The sequence below is a fragment of the Zosterops lateralis genome, assembly GCF_965231275.1.
Source record: "Zosterops lateralis genome assembly, chromosome: 9".
Lineage (NCBI taxonomy): Eukaryota > Metazoa > Chordata > Aves > Passeriformes > Zosteropidae > Zosterops > Zosterops lateralis.
Genome location: NC_139769.1, coordinates 26,948,931 through 26,970,990, shown reverse-complemented (window position 1 = coordinate 26,970,990; position 22,060 = coordinate 26,948,931). Strand labels below are relative to the sequence as shown.

Here is a 22,060-nt window from a genome sequence, read left to right as displayed (position 1 = left end):
CCCTGGAGTGTGAACATCAATCTACTGCACATCTCCTTAGGTTTTTCTCTGGGTTAGGAAACATGACACAGGCTAAATAGAGAGATGTGATACTGGAGGCTGAAGAAGCCACTCTACACAACACACATGGGTTAATGAGCCTTGCCAGCAGACTGGCAGCATTTCCCAAAACCCAGTTCTGCAGGAAGAATAGGGAATGTGCCCAAATAATGAGGAGAACTGCAGACCAAAAGAGGAAGAAGAAATAGTCTCATAAAAATTTGCTCTGATGTAAATTAGGGGGCTATTATTTGTTGGTAGGTTCAAATTTATTTTTGTAAGTCTGAATTAGATGCCACCAGAGAAAGATGGAATTAAGAAGAGTCTGCAGCCCAGTTAGAGCTTGTTTTACATAAAGTTCATAGAAGTTGATGTCTTGGATCAGACAGGTCCTTGTCATGCTTATCCAACCAGAGAATCTACAAGCAGGATGCCCCACAAATCCCCTCCTAGTCTCTGGAACATCACCCACCAGGAACTCCAAAGGCTGGTAGCAGGTTGGCCTGCAGATCCAGATGTCCCTGGGTGCACAGTAGGCAGCTATTTTCTCCTCTGTATTGGAGAAAGCTGTCTGAATCAAACTTTGTTAAGAAATACTGAATCATTACCTTTGGATATTGTTCTGCAGAGCATTCTATTTAAGTCCTGATCTTTTTCTTCTTCTCTGATAAAGACTTCTTCCTCCTCCCCAAGATTGGCTCATTACTGGAAGACTGAGGATGGATCCTCATCTCCATAAAAGGGATGGAGAATTCATGTCCTTTCCATGACTCCCAGTTCACATCCTGGGAAAACACCAAGGAATTTCTCTTACTAAAGTACCCAGACCAGGTGCTAGGACTCTATCATTGCCCACCTCAAATACCATTTAGCCCTCCAATAAACAGAGACTTTAATTATAATCAGTCTTTCAGACACTCTTAATATAGATCAAACCTCTGTCTAGCTTGGAACATAACAGGACTGAGCCATCTTCAATCCCAAATTAAGCCTGTACAGCAAGATGTACCCCAAGGCATGCACTAAAAACCAAGGGAAAGGCTACATCAGACAGTGAGCAAGCATCCCAGTGTGGTTCCTAGGGAGTGTTCCTTTAAGTGTTGCCCTCAGAAATCATGACAGCTCCACCTCAAGATGCAGGGAGCCATGAGCTCAGGTCCTCTGGATCCAGGGAGGAGAGAGTAAGAGGTATAAGTTTTGTTAGGGATCATTTTGCTTTCTAATGAAATGAGTTGGAGGGCAATCCCTCCTGCTCCAAGGTAAGACACTCCTTCCATGAGTTTTCTCATGCTATGGAGAGATAATCAGCACACCAGCTCTGCTGCTCAGCTCACTGTGACTGCTCTCCCTGTGCTTCCTGTTGAGGTTGGCCAGGTGGCAGTTCTTATTCCACCATGCACCGTGGTGCCTCAGGGCACAGCTGCCGAGAGCCACATCATTGTCCCTGTCCCACGTTGTGAACTTCCAGCCACTGCGGTAGGTCCTTGCATCCCCTAAAAGAAGGGATCAAAGACACAGATAGTAAGTTACTACAGCTGCTCAGCCTGAGGGCTTACCCACCCTTCTGGTGGGACACAGGAGGCCTGGCAGGGGAAAAACCACAGCACAGGATAGGTCTGGACATAAATCTCTAAAGCACTGGTTTTAGAGGGCAGGCCCAAGGGGTGGATCCTCCCAGCTGAAGAGCTAAACCTTATGGCAAGAAGGTATTAGAGGATAAATGGAAAACTATGGACACAAGAGCAATAGTGGATTTACCAGTGGAAGAAGCCAGCACTGCTGTTGAGCAAACTCCCATCTGAATAAAAGACACTTTTATTCCCTCTCAGCTGGGAAGCCCCAGAAGCTGCTTCCCCATCAGCACAGGTTACCTTGTGGAAACTTCCCAGGTTGCCTTTTCAGGAATTTCCCTGGGTCACAGAGCCCTCTCTTCCCCATGAACAAGCAACTCTTTCTCCTGTCTTCAGCATGAGGCAGGCCCATGGGGGCACTCTCAGCCTCCGTAGGAAGATTTTTCTCCTCAAGAGAACCACATGTGATCCAACCTGACCTAAGGAGCTCCCACGCTACTGGCAAAATGAAACCACAGGTCCCAGAATTTGCTTCCCTTTGCAGAGACAGTAGCAGTACAAGGCCCTCCTCACCAGCACTGCCTCTAATTCCTCACTGACAGCCTGTATCTGTCCCTGCTTGAGGCAACCTGGAAGAAGTCATAGACATCACAGACAGAGTTGCTGGCTGTCCACAAATCCACATGGAGCTCGTAGCAGATGGAGCTGCAGCTCATGAGGTTGTGCAGCTTGTCAAGACCTAGAAATAAAAGACAATTACTCTTAAAAGTGTAAAGAGTAATTACACTTTAAAGTGTAAAGAGACAATTACTCTTTAAAGCCTGTTCACCTTTTCAGTCTTAGACCCTCACCCCATGACCATTTTGGTTAAATCAGCTATTTCCTGCCGCCTCCTCCTCTGCTTGTGGCTTCATGATAATTTGCCAAGTTTATGCTGTCTTATCTCAGTTTCTGGCAAGAGACAGAAATATCAGAAAAAACAAACAACCTTAACCAGCACAAGATTGGCTGTACTGCAACATTATTTTTCCCAGACTATTTAAAGGCTCTTACTCCAAAAACTTTGCCCTATTTAATGCTGGATTCTCTGATTCACGCACAGTTCTCTGATTCTCTGATTCACACACACACTCTGCATTTTCTGGCTGTACATAAGCACTGGGGCAAATACTTTGTTGTACAAATTTTACAGTTTACTTCCCACAAATCTGAGCGTGATCTGAACACTCAGACAAAACAAGCTTAGACAAGATCCACAAAGCATTTGGGTTCCTAAACTTCACCAAGATCAGAGGGGCTTGGCAGTAAGACACAATTTATTTCAGTGGAGAAAATCACTTATCACTGAAAGGTGAAAAAGGTAATATTTTTCTCTAGTTGTTTAGGAAGATTGCTATCAGAGAACCTCAGACCTCACTCCTCCACACTCACACACACGCCCCACCTCAAAGCACCCGTGCTTCTGCCTTCAGATTCCTTTGAGTCACTCAGCACCTCCTGTGTGGCCAGAGTTGAGGTGCATGCTCACAGCTCTGGCAATGAAAACACTGACAGGCATCAGACTGAACTGCATTAACTCTACACACACATAACCTCAGACTGTGGCTACATCAGCATCCACCACCCTCCCTAAGACATGCTACTCCGTTCAGGAAGGACCTGAAACACAGGAGTGCAGCAGAGAGAAAGGAGCCTCAACTAACATTTGTGTCATGTCCATGGGATTACATTCATCAAAAAGCAGGGAGAGGAGCAGAGCCTCACTCACCATCCACCTGCCTCTTCCACCCCTCTTCAGATAAGTGGTGTACATGCTGCTAGAGGTATTTCTATTCTGCTCCACCTGGCTGCAGTCTGTGGGGTATTAGTAGAGGAAACTCACTGTGTGAACAGAGCAGAAATTGTCCATCAGCAAAGCAGGAGGAGGTACATCACCTTGGGAAGCTCATCTGGACAAGAAGAGAAGCACAGAAACAGTGCACAATGTAAAGGTACCTATATTATAGCTAGAAAGGAATAGTATACATTAGGAGTCAACATAGTCTATCACCACCTGATGATAGGGTACATATATTCCTTTCACTCAACTTCTGGAGGAGTAACTCAGGGCTAGCATCTCAAACTTTGACGAGAGGTCCCCACGAATTTCCAAGGAATGTGCAAAAGACTTCTCCTTTGTGAAAGTTTTGTGTAGCTTTTATAGTTTGTAAAGTGAAGTGTCTGTCAGTCAGGAATTCAAGGCTTATCTCTCTTCAGTCTGCTCTCAAGGCAAAATGTTTATGGTCAGCTGGGAATTCCACCTGCCTGGTGCCAGAGATAACTCACTACAAGAGAGATGTCCAGCTTGGGTTATCTCACCAATTAGCAGATTCCTATAAGGGGGGAAGGTGCCCTGAGCTATGCACCAGCTGATAGAACAGATAAGCTCTTCTGTGGCAGAGAGGAAGTCCTGCAACACCACTGCATAAATGAAAAACACCAACTGCAGTGCAGGTCTTGGGCTGAACTGCAGTTGCCTGAAAGTCAGCCAGTGGCCTTCATAGCCAGCAAGCAACAGAAGCCTGGCCCAAACACTGCAAGGCTTCTCCACGTCTGGTTTGGGATGTTCTGTGAGCCTAGCAATTGGCTCAGCTGTGCAGTGTCCAGGAGCTCCTCACACGTGTGCCTGAGGAGTCTCCATCAGACTCATCTCTGAGGAGCACTCACAGATAGGACAGGTTTAGACTCTATGCCCAGTCCTGGAGCACAGCTCTAATGTGGGCTGCTGAGAGCCTCTACCCTTTGTTCCCCCTACTGCAGATGAAGAATGACTTAACAGGCTTTGTTGTTGTCATGGTTCAGTTTTCTTTAATAAATGCAGGAATACAAAGAAACCCAGAGCTTTACAGTTCAGTCTGTGCTGGATATGGGATACCAGCTCCTTCACTGGCATCAAAGCCTTGGCCAGTCTTTTCCTGAGCAGTCAGACTGCCCAAGGTCAGCACAAGAAGGAGAATAGAATTATTTTAATGCAATGCCAGTTAACAGCAGTTGTCAAAAAGTGTCTTATGAGGTGCCAGCAAGGGCGCTGCAGTTCTTGCCTCAAGATAAATCCAATTTTTAAATCTATGTTAAAAGTAGCAACACTGGAACCAGTTTATTCCTAATCTTTATCCTGTGCTTGCTATATTCTATATATTTTGGGAACATCTTAAGGAAACAATTTGATGAGTAAGGTTTTAGTGGCTTTCCAAGTTGTACAGAGGAGGTCCTTGGCGGGCACTGCTGGGCTCAGAAGAGTGCTCCAGCCCTGAAGTACACCTGTGTTTATATCACTATAAATGAATAATTTATCTCCATTTCCTGCTCTTCCACAAATCTCCCTGGAGAACTATGGGCACGTTGTCTGCCCTTTCTGTATAAACCAGGCTACAAAACTTTCCAGGCCTTGAAGAATGCTATGAGGATAAGCATAACAACGATTATAATGCATCAGTGAAATAATGCAGTCGAGAAAAGGCCACGGAAAAAACACAAGGCCATGCTTTGTCTGTCTTAGATAAATGAGAAGAGTCGAGCAGGCTGGCTCCTCCCAGGAAATGCTGCACTCCTCATGCACGGTGCTACTGCTTGAAGCAGATAAAAAGGCAGAGAGGAAGAAATCAAAACACCAAATATAAGAGCAGGGACAGTAGCACTGTAGTTCAGAGCCCATGTTGTTTAAAACACTCTCTATTCATTACAACCTTACAGCCGGCTCATGAGCTAATTAATAATCCATTATCTGATGAACTTGTGCTTCATTTGGGGAGCACTAAACAATTGCTTTAAGTGAAACAACCCAGAAACCTCCTCAGACAAGTTTGCTACATATGTATCTCCAGCTGGACAGGAGAGGGAGCTAAGAGGTACCAAATCCATCCCAAGCAGCGAGGGATGGGAAGGGCAGCCTCAGAGGCTGCAGTCTCACAGCTCTGCCCTTAAAGGCCAGTTCCCGTGGGTGCAGGGGGCCACCACAGGGCAGCTCCCTGCCACAGCCAGCTTTAATGCTAGGAGTAATCAGCCAGCACCTTGAGAAAACGTATTCGTTTTTTCCTCAGAAGTTGTATTATTTTAGCAGAGGTATCATTTGGTTTTGTGCAGATATTTTAAAAATATCACTACTAATGTTAAATGCATTCCCTCTCTGTAGTTTCACTTCATGGGAAATTTCCAGTTGCCTCCATTTTCATGCTTGTTCAAGAAAAAAAACATTTCAATTTGCTGAAACTCTCCTTGAATTTCTGGTTTCAGATTGGTCCAGCCTTTTAGCCTCAAGACTTGTCCCCATCAGCTGCCCTTCATCTCTGTAAGCACTGGGGAACTCTTTGGCATCTTGCCCTATATCCAAACTTCAACTGTTCTGTGTCACACCAGATGAATTCATAAACCAGAAAAAACAACATTAGGAAGGTCAATGGATATAGAGTAACCCCAAATGTTCCCAGTACATCACAGTCCTTATGGCTAACTGAACAGAATAGATTTGAGCCTGCTTAGCAGTCTCCTAGGACTGGCCTAAGGTCACAAGTCAAAGGGCAGGCCATTATTTTTAACTCTCTCAAATTCTAAAATGGTTTCATTTTCGTTGTTAAACCTGCTATTGTTAGGCTTGATAGCAGCACATAAAGCACTGCATGCTTTTGATTAAGGACTAGTGAAAGAAGGACCATCAGCTGCAAGCACTCTTGCGTTATGACATCTGCCTCTTCTATAATCATCTACAGCAGCAGTCTCAGCTATGTTATATACACTGTATGCATGTATTTAAATTACTAAATGTAATGATTTAAGTGGGGCTACCACTGTGCAGCAATGCAGAAAGTACTCATAAAACATAAAACAAGGGAGCAGGATCCTTCTGCTGGGAGGAAAGGGTTAACAGTGGAATAATGCTGAGGAGGATGGTACATTCAGAGACCTTGCAGCTGGTAGTGCTCAGGCCTGAAGAGTAACAGTCTGGAAGCCCCATATATTATGCCTACTGTTGTTTATCCTCTGTCTGTTTTGAGAAGTAGAATTTCTGTGTAGAGATAATGTAGGTGTTTGGAGAGACTTGGAAGTACTCTCACAGACTTAAGCTCCCTGTTTTGGAAAAGAGGAGATCAAAGCTCAGGTAAAGGACATGTCCATGGGCCCTTGAAAAATGGGACTGAGCCTAATGGTGCTGGCATACCTGCCCGTGTGTCTCTGCCCAGGGGTTGCATGGGGATCCTCCAATCAGTGAAGTATTGAAGTAAGTCTACTCTTTGCATTTCAGCCATGGTTTTGTGGTTGTTCCAGATGCCTGCCTGTGTTGATGCACAGCTTCCACCCCATTTCCTTTTCCTTCTGCCCACATTACCTGTCAGTGTCAGTGCCTGGATAATGTGGATACAGTTTGGCAAAGAAAAAGATGTGAAAGCCTGAGGCAGCACCAACAACCTGCTCCCCTTTATCAATGTCTCCTGCAAATATCTCTTCTTGAGCTGTGAGGTGAGAAAGGAAGTCCTCAGTAAAAGAAATACCCAAAGAACATACTCAGAGCTACTTCATCATGTGAAACAACATTCCTCCTTCCACAGCTGCAAAATCACACTCCAGCACTTCCACAGGCCACTCATGACAGTGTTTTTGCATACCCTCTTGCTCTGCTTTCTTCTTTTCCATGCCCAGACACCGATGATGCACACTACATCTGATTTCAAACTCATCTGGATAGTAAGACCTGTGTCCTGCCCCATCTCTCCCTCATTTCCAGAAAGCACTAGCAATGCCCTCTGCCCATCAGGTAGGCGTCAACCTGGCTAAGCAGCCAACTTCTGCAAGCAAAAACCTTGATTACACAGATGGAACTACTGATAGTTAAGAGACTTTATCCAGGCTCAAACCATTTCCTACTCTTCCATCTTTCACAAAAAGATTATTAAAATAAGGGTGTTTCCTCCCTTGATTCATTAAATACTATACTTATGAGGGACAGTAGCTGAACTTGTGTCTGGGCATAAATGATCTGCAGCAGGCCAGGAGAAAACAGGCCAGAACTGAGAACAGCTCCTCAACACAGTGTCATGGTGAAGCACAAAGATTCTTTGGAATACCTGCCACTGCCTCAGTTCTGATCATTTTGCTCTGTCAGGTTCCTTTCTCTGCCCAGAGAAAGATGACATATTCAATGCCAGGTTTCAGTCCTGTCAGAGTCATGGTAGTCTTGTTCTTCCCCACTTCCATCTCCTCTGTGTCACCACCAACAGAGGTGTGGTTCACCATGTACCCATCTATGAGAGTCTGGGCTCCTGTCCCAGGAGGTGGTGGCTGTGTCTTCTGTCACTTGGTCAGTCACCAGGTGAGCCAGGCTGTCCATTTCTGCATAGACAGTTAAAAGCAAAGAACACAGGCTGTCATAGTCAGGCTCTGCTGTGACCTGTGACACTGCTTCCCCTCATGGGCCTTGCTATTTCTTCCTTTTTCAAGTCCTATTTCTGATCACACATTGATTGCACGCACAAATCTGAAAGGTGACAAGGTCTGAGGTGGTTTAAAAGGTCTGTCTTTAATTCTGGTGGATGTTTTCCTGGGAAACAGCACAGCTAGTCCTGACCTGGACAGAAAAGCCCTTACAAAGCATGATACTGTTACTTTCCTGTTTTGTCATGGTCACAAGCCTCCAAAGCACACATTCATGTCATCTGTCCAGAAAGTGAGAGAACAATCAAAGCTCTTCTGTTAAGAGGCCAGGGTGACCCAGGTACACATTTATTCATCTCCCTCCAGCAAGTCCCTGACCTAGAGATGAGTCTTGTCATGCCTGCCACCACTTTGAGTGGATTCCAGTGTTCAGATTTACAGTGTTGTTATAAACAGGAAACACATTAAGGAGATCACTACACATCCTTAACCAGGACTGGCAGCACAAGAACAACTGAGGAACCATGATTACTCATTCTATTGCAAAAAAGAAGATGGCCTGCATGCTGTTAACCTTTCTGCTCTTCAATTTCTTCATCTAAAGGAGCTGAGTATTTTCTTATTGCATGATGAAGGATAAACAAATCAGCCAGTTAAAATAAGGTTACACAAACACATAAGAGACACTGCTGTAAGGGTTTTGTTTACCCTAATCCTTGTTAGCATTTACAACATGACCTGTTTGTAGAACCTTGAGATAATTAGAATCTCTCTGTGATGATGCTTGTTGTTGTTGACAGTTGGGCTGTCAATTTTTATAAGAAAAAGTCGTAATTATTAGAAGTTTTAGTATAGTGCTGTGGTAATTATGATGGTCTAAACACACAGACAACACAAGTTTTATAGCCAGAGGTAGTGTGTTTTATTAGACTATTTAATACATTTGGAAAAACAGATGAAATTTGGGAAATGATTCTATGTCTAAAGACCCAAATGAGGTTTTGTGTATCCAAAAGCCTATTTTTTTCTCTCCAGCCTAAAAGGGTAAATCTAACAGAAGTTTTATCTTTAGCTGTTAACTGTGTTTTGATCATGCAGTGTAAATAACCACTGAGTGATAATAAGTGAGTCACCACTGGGTATTCGTGGGGCCAAATAATTTTGTACTGCTGGATACAGTGCAAGGAAGACAAAGTAGGTGTGTGCTAACTGCTTCCATGTCCTGCCATTCTTGGTACCTTGGTGACCATATCTGCACGTCCGTGCCAAGGTGGCTGAGCTTTGGCAGGTCACTTATCCCTCAGCCCTGCAGTGGGTCAGGTGGGCTGCTGCTTTCTGGGCTTGCTGCTGCTGTGGAACAGCTGAGTGAAAAGCATGGGTGTCCAAACAGGCCTACTCTTACTCCTTCTCCTCATGGGCCCTGCTGATTTCTTCCACCTCTCATCCTTTATTTCTTGCCAAGGATGGGCCTGAACTAGCAAGTGTGAGGGTGCCCAATTCTGAGGTATTGCAGCTGGGTTTAAGTCTCCTCCTCACAGCTATGAGAGCAGGACTCTTTCTTTGGGAGCAACAAAGGCACAGCCACTGAGCCCAGGTAGATACTGAGCCCAGCCAGGATATGGTGCTAGTGGTTTTGCTTTCTGAAGATCACAACAACATCTTGCCCAAGCTGTTCTGGGAATTAACCAAAAAAATTCCAAATCACCTGCTCAGAATTTGTGAAATGCAGCTATCTGTCACTTTGAAATTCCTCCCACTGTTACAATCTTTTCTCTGCCCAATTCTCAGATGGAAACACAACACTAGACTTCAGGAGTCCTAAGTTTGTATCACAAGAGCCTGCAGTAATGTGGCCCTTTGAGGACAGCCCTACAACCCACAACCTCTACAGAGGGTTTTTTTGTTTGGTTGGTTAAGATTTCTTAATTCACTGAACTGCTAAATACATCTTGGCAGCCTGAGCAGCAAAGGTCTTGCAGATGCCTCTCAAATTATTGGAACAGCATGTCTTATTCTGCTGGAGACTCTAAATTCCAGGGCACAAATGCACAACAGCTACAGTGTAATTTACCACACACCAGCTTAGCTGCACTGTGATTTACCACACATTAGCTACGGTAAAAGTTGTGATTTTCCACCTGCATGTACTAATCTCAGTTCTTTTGTGAGATGAAATACATTACTTTTCATTTTAATGAAAGATGCTGAGGCTTGTTTGTACCACCCTAGAGCAGCACATGCTGGGAACTAGGAATTTGAATAATCACAGCTCAGCTTGTTAGCAGTGTGAGATGCTCACCTGTGGCAAGGCAAACGAAACAAATTATTTTCTTGTGTGATATGAAAATCAAGTTTGTTCTTGAGGTCTAATTGCACTGCAGGTGGGTACAGACTGTGCTGCTCTGCATATGCAGTGCTTTCACTACTGAACTCCCTGCATGGTCCAGGAGGTGCCCAGTCAGTCACCTGCACCAGGGAGGGGCTGGTTACCCTCGAGACAATGAACCAACTTGAAAGTAGGGGACCGACTGAGCTTCATCACTGTTTGACTGCTCCCCTCCTGAGAGAGCTCCAGACAGTCCTACAAACTCCCCTGAGGCAGCTCCTGTTATGTGCAGTCCAATTTATATGCTTAAATTTGTTGGTTACAGCCTGAGTTGAGCACCCCAAACATTCCTCCAGATATTTTTTTGTGAAGAAATGCACCTTGCACATATATAAGACTATTTATCAATAGTCAGTAGAAACTGCTTCCATACTCATAGTCTCACATGGATTGCTGGATTGTAAAATTTCATTACGACAGTGATTCAAGAAGTTTCCCAATCCAGTTACAGACTCAGTTGTAAGGACCTTTCCCATGGAGACTCTCTGTCACCAAAGGACAGCAAGCAAATACACTATTTGGGAAATGTGATTTCCCACATGTTTCTTAATTTGTTATTCTCCAAATGAACATATTTTCCTTTTTAACAAACACTCTGCCATGAGCATCTATCTGAAATGTGCATGAGCCTCCTGTCCTGTTGGGAAATGCTACAAGAGTCACCCAAAGAAATGCTTGGATATGGCTTATGGCATTTAAGGGCAAGGCCTGAATTACACATTCCAGGTGGTTATGAGGTTTGAGTTTTGGCTCTGGCTATTCTCTGTACTAATAGTAACTGGTTCCTTGCCATAGAGCCTGTCCACAACAGGACTCAGGATCTTAAACTGAGCTGGAGACCTGTTCAGCCACACTAATAAGAATTACATGGATTTTTTTTCCCCACTAAAAATGTGTACAAAGCAGGAGAAGCTTTACCAAAACAAGTAAAATTGATGAAGTAGCTTGAATTTCAAACTCAGCTCCCTGCAGTGCTGCTACAGCTCATCTGTCACAGTTCTGGTGCTTGCCTTCCTTCTCCTCTGGGGCCCTTCTCTGGCCAGATGTCAGTGACATATTCCATGTCTGGCTTCAGATCCAGTAAGGTGATCATGTCATTTTCACTGCCCACCATTTTCCTTGGTGTCTCCATCAGCTGAGGTGTATCTCCCCATGTACTTGTCTAAGGGAGCCTCCACTTTATTCCATGAGACAGTGACAGTATCTTCTGTCACTCAGTCAGTTGTCACATTGGTAGAGACAGTATTTCAAAGTGCAGGATTAGCTATCTCCAGTCGAATTAAACCACTGAAATCCCTGTCATGGCATGTTAGGAAGAAATTCTTCCCTGGGAGTCTGGTGAAGCACTAGCACAGTGTGCCCAGAGAAGCTGTGGCTGCCCCTGGATCCCTGGAAGTGTCCAAGGCCAGGCTGGATGGGGCTTGGAGCACCCTGGGATAGGGGAAGGTATCCTGCCCATGGCAGGGGGTTAGGTTAGATCATCTTTAAGGTCCCTTTGAACTCAAACCATTCCATGTTGATATTTCCTTTATTTTTGCCTTACTGCTTTGGCCAGGTAAAACACTCACTTAGGTTTCCCCCAAAAGCCTTTGAAGAAAGGTATCCATGAGAAACCAGGACAAAGAAGGAATGTTCTGCCATTTAGATGAAACTTTTTATTTCTTTCTGCAGGCAGAGCTTGCAGGATACTTGTCCTGCTTTCCACAGGTACCAGCTTGAGGATTACCTAGATGCCTTGAAGATATAGAAATAAAACAATACACTTTTGAGACAATGTTAATATAGGAGGTAATATAAAAGCTGCTCTTTAATTGGAGGTCTCCAGGGGCAAGTATGAAAAATTCCCACCTCACATAGGACAAACAGAATTTTATAAGTTTAGCAAATTAGCATAACTGACAAGAATCACCAATTAGAAACACAGGTGATGAGGTAACTCCCCCCCTTGGCTTAAACTCTTCTGAAGCATCTCTTCTTCCAGTTTTTTATAGGAAAGTGTCTTGGGAGAGGAGCTTGTCCTTGGTTCCCGTAGGAAGCAAGAATAGGACTGGGGCCTTTGGAATGTGTTTTGTCTTTCTGTCTATCAGAGTAGGAAAAATGCTGGAGTGAGCCAGGAGCTATATAACTATCCAGCAATAGTCTACAGAGCTACAAATAAATGAAGAATATATAAAAGCAAAAATCATTTTGGCATCAACCTTCTGGCTTGTCCTCTCCTAGCTCCAAGTACAGAGTCTACCTGTCTGCCTCCACTGTCAGCCATCTGCTGCTCCTCCCTTTCTGCCTTCCCTGCAGACCTGTCTCTCAGACTCCCCCAAGGTTTTGCTATTTTTGCTGATGAATCAGAGCTTGGTGGTATTGAAGTACCAAGAAGTAGCTGATATTTGCTTATTTGCGTCTCCTAAATTCCAAGGGTTACATAAGAATATGAGCATTGGGGTTAGTATTTTCCTTTTTTAAGAAGTTTGCAGCCCCCATGTCTGTCAAGAACAGATTGAAAACACAAGTCAAGGGTGTTCCAAATAATCAGAGTCCACACAGGGCAGAAGAATAGCCTTGAAATGACAATGGGAAGGTTGTAGGTTTTGTTGTTTTAAATAAACTTCATTTTAATGGAATAATTTTCACAACAACCCCAGGATTGTCAGGCCTGATAAGGAATTTTTCAGTCTTTGGAAGCAGCATGCCTACCCTTTTCTAAGAGATGAATTTCAGAAATTCCAGCATCTTGCAAGTAGAATGGGAGTTTAAAATTCTTCAAGGTCTCTTTTGCAATAGAATAGCTCAAAAATATTCTGCCATTTTTCTTTAGGACAGGTAATTAGCCAACAGAGTTGTTATTCCATACGGAGGCTAACTCACTACACTTATCCTGTGTCTGGATGGAGCTGTTAGTCAAGTTAAGAGTGAAGTTAATGTAAAAAAATCAAAGTAAAAGACTGAGCCAGGCCTAGATTTTAGTGTTTAATATACAATGTAGGCAAGCTCAAACAAGGTATACACAGACCATGAAGAAGCAGTCAATTATGAACCTTTTGTGCTGGAATTTTGAAAGATCTGTCCCCCAGCCTTGCAGTAACATTACAGTAGTAAAAGCAACTTTCCACATACCAGTCCTGCCAGTCACTGAGGATGGTTTCCCCTCTGTGTTGTCTTTCCCAGGTATGACAGTGGCCTCATGTTCTGTTTCAGGGTTCAGACCTAAGAGCAAAAGGGAGCATTACCAACAATTAGGGAAGACGGCATCTTTTCTTGAAGAAAGCTGTTTAGTTTAGTTTATCCAGCTCCAGATTTGCTGCAGAGGGGAACTTAAAGTTTAGATTTCTATCCAACTTTTTGCTTTTTGTCTTTTCAATGCTTTGATAGCACCTTTGATCTAGGCTTGTCCTTAGGGCAGGCATATTGACTGCTGCTGGTGGGAGTTTCTGTAATATCAGCTCTGAAACAGAAGAATGCACTTTTTTCCTAACAAGGACAGAATTAAATGAATGAATATGCCTGGAAACTTGCTATCTACAGAGCATAGATTTCTCCCTGTGGAGACACCCCTCCTTATGTGATAGGGGAATCCAAATAGATCTCACTGAACATTCGCACATGAGAGAATTGTCTCAGTCTGATTAACAGTCTGACTGTTAATCATTCCTGCCACTTCTTCCCAGTTTGGAACACCCATGAATACTCACCAGTGAGGCTGTTATCTGCTCCTAAGGTCTTAGGGGCACCGTGACCTGCTTTTCATCCATCTCCACTAGGGATCCGAACTTCAGTTTGTAATAATGCACATCTGTTGGTGGGTTCTCCCACTCCACTTCCAGGGAGTACTTCATCTCCTCTGTCACCCAGATGACACTGCAGACTGGGCTGAGAAAGACAGCAGAGAGATGGAGGGAAGCAGCATCAGCACAACAAGATAAATAGAAGACAGAAAAGTCACTAAACAATGCTCCTTCCCTGCCCAGTTTCCTGCTCTGAGACCCAAGACATTTTCCTCAGCCAAACTGAGGAGTCAAGCAAGGACAATCATTACTTCAACAGGTTTAGTTTTATCGATGCTAACAGTCCAGCTCTGGCCTTTGCTGGCTCTCAGCTCGCTCCCACCTGTTGTGCTGGAAGCAGGAAAAATGTCAAAATCACCAAGCTTTTTAATGTCTTTGCCAAGTACAAGTAGATAGCATCTTATCAGCTGCTAACCAAAGGACATTTCAGTTCTCAAGAGACTGCTTCAAATACACAGCCTTTGCACACTCAACCTCCAAACCTCAGCAAGATCATGCTCATTCAGTCCTGAGAAGAGACTGTGAGAACTCACTGCTGCAGACATGTTTGGACAGTAAGCACCTAGGAATGGAAACTGATGGAAACTTATATTTGGTGCCTGGAGGAGACCTGGGCAAATATGCTGCACACAAGACATTTCAGGACATCAACAATGCATTAGCTGTTTTGCCATAAGACAGACAGCTCTTCAGTGGCTTGAAGCAGACCCTGAAAGCAGCCCATAGAGAGTATCTGTTTACCATGAAGTTTACCTGATTTTAATTACAAGTGACCTCATCCTAAGCTGATCAAACAATCTACCAGCTGTATTTCATTAGCAAATTTTGTGGTTTGACACTGGCCAAACACCAGGCACCCAAGAAAGTTGCTCACTCACCCTCTCTTGCTACAGCTGGGCAGAGGAGAGAAAAAATTTATACAAAGGGTCCATGAGTTGAGAGAAGGACCAGGAGAAAACACTCCAAGGGCAAAACGGGCTCAACTTAGAGGTATAAAGTTAGTTTATTATTAACAAAATCAGAGGACAGTGAGAAGTAAAATAAGCCCATAAAACACCTTTTCTTCTTCCAACCCTTCCCTTCTTCCCACCAACAGTGCACGGAGACAGACCATGGGAGTTTGGGTCAGTTCATCACCGAGGTTTTCTGCTGTTTCTCAGGGAGAGGAATTGTTCCCCTGCTGCACCGTGGGGTCCCTCCACAGGAGACAGTTCTCTGTGACCTTCTCCAGCTCCACTCACACCAGCAGCAGCCCTCCCAAAACTGCTGCAATGTGAGTCACTCCCATGGGCACTCAGCCCTCTCAAACCTGCTGTGGCCTGGGTCTCTCTTCCCACGGGGTGCAGTCCTCAGGCACAGGCTGCTCCAGCCTGGGAGCAGGGCCCCTCTGTCCACTGGTATCCCACTGGATCACAGCCCCCTCCAGGGATCACAGCCCCCTCCAAGGATCACCTGCTCCAGCCTGGGCACCTCCCCATGGGCTGTGGGTGGATCTCTGCATCCCTGTGGATCCCCAGGGGCTGTGGGAGGATCTCTGCATCCCTGTGGATCCCCGGGGGCTGTGGGTGGATCTCTGCATCCCTGTGGATCCCCAGGGGCTGTGGGTGGATCTCTGCATCCCTGTGGATCCCCGGGGGCTGTGGGTGGATCTCTGCATCCCTGTGGATCCCCGGGGGCTGTGGGTGGATCTCTGCATCTCTGTGGATCCCCAGGGGCTGTGGGGGGATCTCTGCATCCCTGTGGATCCCCAGGGGCTGTGGGTGGATCTCTGCATCCCTGTGGATCCCCAGGGGCTGCAGGGGCACAGCTGCTCCTCCATGGTCTCACCAAGGGCTGCAGAGGAATCTCAGCTCCAGCACCTGGAGCAGCTCCTGCCCCTCCTTCCCCACTGACTTTGGTGCCTCCAGGTTGTTTCCCTCACATGTTCTCACCTCCTCCTCTTCTCTGCCTGGAAAATTACAACTGCCCCCATCTTTGTTCTGATTTTCTTCTAAATTCTGTTATCACAGAGGCATTTCCAGCCTCTCTCACTGGCCCAGCCCAGGCCAGCAGCAGGTCCATCCTCAGAGCCAGCAGGGACTGGCTCTGCTGGACATGGTGGAAACTTCCAGCAGCTTCTCACAGCAGCCACCCCTGAGTGCCCCCACTACCAAAAACCAGGCCCTGCAAAACCAACACAGCAAGGCTGTAACTGATAGCAAAACACAGACAGATAGTGCCAGCAAAAAGGCACAGGTCAGCAACATGAGGTCAGATAACATCAGGAGATTTTCCTCACTTGAAAGGCAGCATTCACCCCCACGTGCAGCTCACAGCTTTCACTAAACCCACCCTCACTATGTGCACACCATTGCTTTCTTTCATTGAAAACTTTGTACAAAACATGAGATCGTTCATCCTGTCTCTTCTTGTGATACAGAAGGTGGATTTTAATAATCCAGCTTTGCTGTAAAATAATAAAGAACCTAAATACATGTGGTACTTTATTCCTTGTCTAAGCAGAGTTCAGAAGAGGATTGTATCTCCCTCTCTGCTGTTCAACATGTCCTTGTACTTTATTTCTCCTTTAGAAGGAATTGCAAAGCATTAATTATACTCTTGCATGCTTCATAGTAGCTTCTAAATGTTCAGACATTCCAGTTACCATGGCAACATAAAATGTCACTTCATGATCTGAGACACATAAAAAAAGAACATATTAATAATCATAAATAAAGCCAGTGCTTAGTGTCTCTCTCAGGATGCAGAAACCTAACCCAGACTGGAACAGAAAAGACAATTTGATATCTGCAGGAGAGGAGCACTTGGCTACAGCTGCTGAGATGGGAACCATTTTCCTTTGGACTTAGAGCTTTTAAGCAGGAATAGAGGTGTAGTGCTCAGAAACAGAGTCAAAATGGGTTGTGCTACATGCATTAATTCTGTGGTCCTTGCTCACTCAGAGAACAGAGGCCACTCTCAGAGCCTGTAAAACAGATTCAAGTTTTATGGAAGGAAGAGTATCCAAAGTTGGACCCAGACAGCCCTCTGGGAGAGAACCCGTGGGCAACAGTTCTCTGACAAATTGTTTCTGTTTGCCACCTCTGTAAAGGTGCTGCCTCCTGAGTAACAAATCTCAGCCTACAGACAGGAGAAAAGAATGCTGGATAGCCACACCATCCTCTGCCTCTGGATAGTGTGGAAATGTGAGGAGGAGTGAAGGTTTGAGCTAATATCTTTTATTTAAAACGTGAGTCTCTGAGCAGAGAGATCAGGCCTGAAACATGAGGGATGATACAGGGCAGATCAGATCTGTGAAGGAGGTCACAGAAAACCCTTACTGAGCAATACCTGTTGCTCAGTGTGTGCTGGTTACTTCTTCACAAGGAGTTGTGAAAGATTAGATCAAGAGTGCCATGCTGAGAAGCTGCTTCCAGGACAAAAGGCTGAGTACTGGAGTACCAGCCTGTGGCTGTAGGGCAGCAGGATGAACCAGGAACTGCAGGACATTCCTCAAGGTCCTCTCAGGCAAATCTCACTACTTTGCAACAAAGCAGGATAAGGGACACTTTTTAAAGGATTTATACATCCTTTGTCTCACAGGTTTTATCCAATCAACTGCCTCATCAGCAAGCAGTGCACACTGCAGAACACAATTTTACCTTCTAATGTCTCATTTGTATGTCAAGAAACGGACTTTGTCTCCTTCCTTAATTTCAGGCTCCGTGCCCATTCTGCTCTCCCTCAGCTGCTGCACACAGGCTGGTGCTACCACTACCTTTAACTGTATTCTCACCTCTCCCTAATCCAGCAATGTTTCCCAGGCAATTCCTGAAGACAAGGACCAGTCAGCCAGCAGGAACTCCAAACTAACCATGGTGAGCCCAGGGTTGGCTTACCTACAGGATTAACTACAACTGTATGGGAAGGAGAGAGGGAAAGTCATTGGGGGATTATCTTTTGTTGGCAATCAAAAATAAAGTAGGGGCTCAAAAGGTGCACAAAATGATGATAATGCTACTCAGACACCAAGATGTCCAGCCTGTTCTCCTTCAGTTTTACATATTTTTCTCAGTGATGTACTTGGCTGAGAGAAGTTACTAGTTTTACAGATTTTGCATAAGTATAATTTCGTTTAACCAACTGGATTAGTTGCCTTTATTTTCTGTGGTAAAACTGTTCTACTGTTCCAAACCTCAGCTGCCTTTGAAAGCTGTGCATCACATTCCCATTTCTCTGGGACTGGTCACGGAAGCTGTTCCATGCAGCTGCTGTAATAAGCCAGCCAGAATTCTGTTTTCAATATTATGCAACCTTCATGAAATTAATGCTTGCAATTAGTGCAACCAATGACTACCAATAAGAAATGCAACTATTATTTTGGCCAGATTGTTTCTTTTGCAGGTATCTCCCTCTTTTACCAGACTGAATGAACCTACTTTCCACTATAAAAGTTTGGGATGATTCAAAAAAATTAATAAAAACCCAGAATTGTAATCCAGAGACATACTGTGCTTCTGGATATACTCTTATATTTATCTCTTCTTTTATGCTAATTCTGCAAGGTCTGATAAGCAAGGTGTATTAACTGTTCATAAGTGAATGAGAGATTGCTTTCAAGATCCTACATACTCATGTGCAGAGAGGTTCAACAGCATTTGCATATTTTGCTCATTAGCATAGATATGAATTTTGTTACAAGTTACCTAGCTCCCTCCTCTTCAGTCAGTAGTGTAAGTCAGAAGCAAATCTTTGTTCCATTGCCTGCACATTTTTAACTCCTATATTGGATTAATTTTACTCATCCAATGACCGACATCTTCATTATAAATAAGATAATTGATAAGGTATTTTTATTATGAAAACAGTGATAAATTTCATCTTGGGTGCTAAACACTCAAACTCACAGAATCCTAGAATGGTTAAGGCTGGAAGAGACCTTAAAGACCTTGTTGTTCCAGCTCCCTGCCCTGGCAGGGACACCTTCCACTAGACCAGATTCCTCCAAACCCCATCCAGTCTGACCTTGAACACTTCCAGGGACACCCACAGCTTCACTGGCACCCTGTGCCAGGGCCTCCCCACCCTCACAGGGAAGAATTTCCTCCTAATCTAACCTTGTGCTCTGTCAGTCAGAGCCACCACCCTTTGTTCTAACTTCTGCTGGCTTTCAGCCCTCAGTCTGTGAAAACACACACAAGAAGGCCCAGGAGAGCCTTTGGACGAGAAAATACTGAGGAATTGCTAAAGAGTGTCTGTTACAATTGTAAAATACGTGTGGTCAAACTCCAGCACGATCTCACAACAAAAAGAATGGCTTTTAGAACATCTACTGTCACACAGAAATCAGAGCCTAAACCACCAAGTATTAGGAACAAGCATTCTAAAAAGAAACCCTTCTAGGTTAAACCCTAGCTCTGTTAGATCCAAAAGCAAAACTCCCATTTATATTAGCAGATATGTAGTTTTATATAGTTGGAGGAGACAACCTGGGAAAGCTTAAGCCCTTCAAAATGGGCTTAAAAACCCCATCAAATACTGCTAGACATTTTGTAATAATGATACATACCCATAATACAGGATTATTGATGTTTGTGTAAGGCTCCAAAACCCCTGGAGGGCATCTACTCTAAGAAATCAGAGACAAACTGGGTTTTTCCCTCAAAACAAACAATAGGAATCCCAAAGGAATTAAAAATACTTTTCTTTTACCTGTCAAGTATTTTCAGCTGTCTGATTCAGAGCCCTTCTGATGCAGGCATCACTTGCAAAGGTAAATTGAGCAAACCAAAAAGTGACCAAATCCTCTCCTCTTCCCACTCCAGCCGCAAACCAGCAGCAATCCCTGCAGGGAATTTCAGAACCCATGGAGCAGATGAAAGGAACCAATAGAGGCCTTTGGGGCGTTTCCCTTTTACAAACCACCTAAGGAGCTGCGGTTGGGAATGACTCCCCTGCTCAGCATTCCTCTTGCCCATCAGCAGGAAAAACCATTTCCCATTTATTTTGTGCTCAGCTACCAGTCAAAAGCCAGAAAGCCTCTCCAGCTCTGTCCATCTGTCTGCAAGAATCACAGGATTGTTACTGAGACTACCAGATTAACAAGCACGTTTGTAGTACGAATGATGAGAAATTCAGGTGGAGTACTTCAGAAAATAAAAATTTATAAAAAATATTTTAAACTCAGCAGCAGTTAAACACTACATTTATCCAGCACAATACTTTCAAAAATCCCTCAAGAACTACCCACATGGTTATTTAACCAGGTGCATTACTGAGCCCAGGTTTTAGCTGACAAACCCTCAGAGTCTCAGCAGTTCCTTTGATTTACTGCAACCAGAAGCTGTTCTGAGGGAGCTGAAGATGGTAGCAGCCTGAGGGATATCAACATTAATCCTTGCCAGTCTCAACTGGGGAAGTGCCAATGGCACAGGGGATGCTGTTGAGCAAGTGAGGGAGTCAGCCCTGGCTGAAGAAATAGTTCTCCTTTGCATTCTCACCCATTCCTCCCACATCTGGACCATCTAATAAGCACAAAAGGGGAAGTGATACACAAAATATTGTAGAAAAGAATGCATGCTGTAACATCCAAATTCCCTTTGGTCACATCTATTTTATCTGCTCTGCTGATAGTCTACCAATTACTTTTACCTGGAAAAATAGCAAGTCATAGACAATTACATCAGAGAACAAAGCTTGAAATTCTCCCCTTGCAAACAGCAGGAAGCTACAACAGTAAGTACCTAGGAAAGCTGCTGACTGTAGCACTGATAATAAAATTTGATTAGCCAGCCAAACTATCTTCTTCTTCCAGATTATTATATACTTCTGGACTAGTATAACATAGCAAACATCTAAGTAAAACAACCAGCACACACACAACAAGCAGCTTGACAAACTGAGAGAACCAGCTTCTTGAATGACTTTTTGAATGTAGCTAATGAGCTGATACAAACAGAAAACTATGAATTCAACATCAAAACTGTGATGTGTGTTCTCCCTGAAATCAGGAAATAGACACATTTTAAAAGCTGCCTAAGTGAAGTCCCAGGCAGTGGAACAGGACAGTTTCCCTCACTGAACAAGAGCAATGGAAGCAGAACTTCCCATTTGTTTTTCTCTGTTTGGGGTTATGATTATTCAGTGTTGCCTGCACAGTGCTGTTGGATATTAACCAAAGTTTCTTCCCCCAGAGGCAGGCGGGGCACTGGGCTGTTCTCTCCAGGGCAGTGGCCACAGCACCAAGTCTGCCAGAGTTTGGACAATGCTCTCAGGCACACGGTGGAATTCTTGGAGCTGTTCTGTGCAGGGCCAGGAGCTGAACTCGATGATCCTTATGGGTCCCTTCCAATTCGGAATATTCTACGATTCAGAATTCACAAGTAGGAAAAATCCCTGCAAAACACAGGTCTAAATTTAGAAATCCTAGGCATTATCCTAGGTGATAAACAAACAAACAAACAAACAAACAAAAATTATTCCTAAGAAACAGAGCTAGCCCGGCCTTTGGCAGAGCTGCTGGCAGACACCTGTCCCGCAGCAGGACAAGGCCAGGACGTGCTGCTCAGACAGGGACCCGCCCCGGCGGGGCCAGCTGCCTCTGCCCCAGTTCTCCTGCCGGGACAACTTTCCCTGTCCTTTTTACAGCGGTTCCTCTTCAGCCTGGGATACCTTTGCCGCACCCAAGGCCGGCCCCTGATGTTTCTGTGGCAGATTCAGCTGCCTTTAATGATGGTTAGTGCCAGCGAGCCCTGACAGCCCCTCTGAGCTATCCCCAGCGCAGCCCTCAGACGCGCCGGGGGCTCTCAGCGCAGCCGCAGAGACCTGAACACACGGGCACGGCGGGAACGCGGCGGGAGGAGCCCTGAGCGGCCTCTGAGCGCGGCACCGCCCGCACCGCG

At 44.7% G+C, this 22,060-nt stretch overlaps 1 long non-coding RNA gene and 1 pseudogene across 2 annotated transcripts; both read right to left on the bottom strand.

The window, feature by feature from the left end:
- Positions 1-643: 643 nt before the first annotated feature.
- Positions 644-14,725, bottom strand: LOC310912730 (tenascin-N-like; annotated as a pseudogene). Its single transcript, XR_014592755.1, has 8 exons — positions 14,714-14,725; positions 14,088-14,372; positions 13,509-13,602; positions 11,412-11,643; positions 3,105-3,142; positions 2,184-2,349; positions 1,369-1,532; positions 644-824 (listed from the first exon to the last, which is right to left on the bottom strand). The product of XR_014592755.1 is annotated as a tenascin-N-like (transcript).
- Positions 14,726-19,746: 5,021 nt separating this feature from the next.
- Positions 19,747-22,028, bottom strand: LOC310912485. Its single transcript, XR_014590675.1, has 3 exons — positions 21,984-22,028; positions 19,872-20,004; positions 19,747-19,783 (listed from the first exon to the last, which is right to left on the bottom strand). It is a non-coding gene; the product is annotated as an uncharacterized lncRNA (long non-coding RNA).
- Positions 22,029-22,060: the final 32 nt, after the last annotated feature.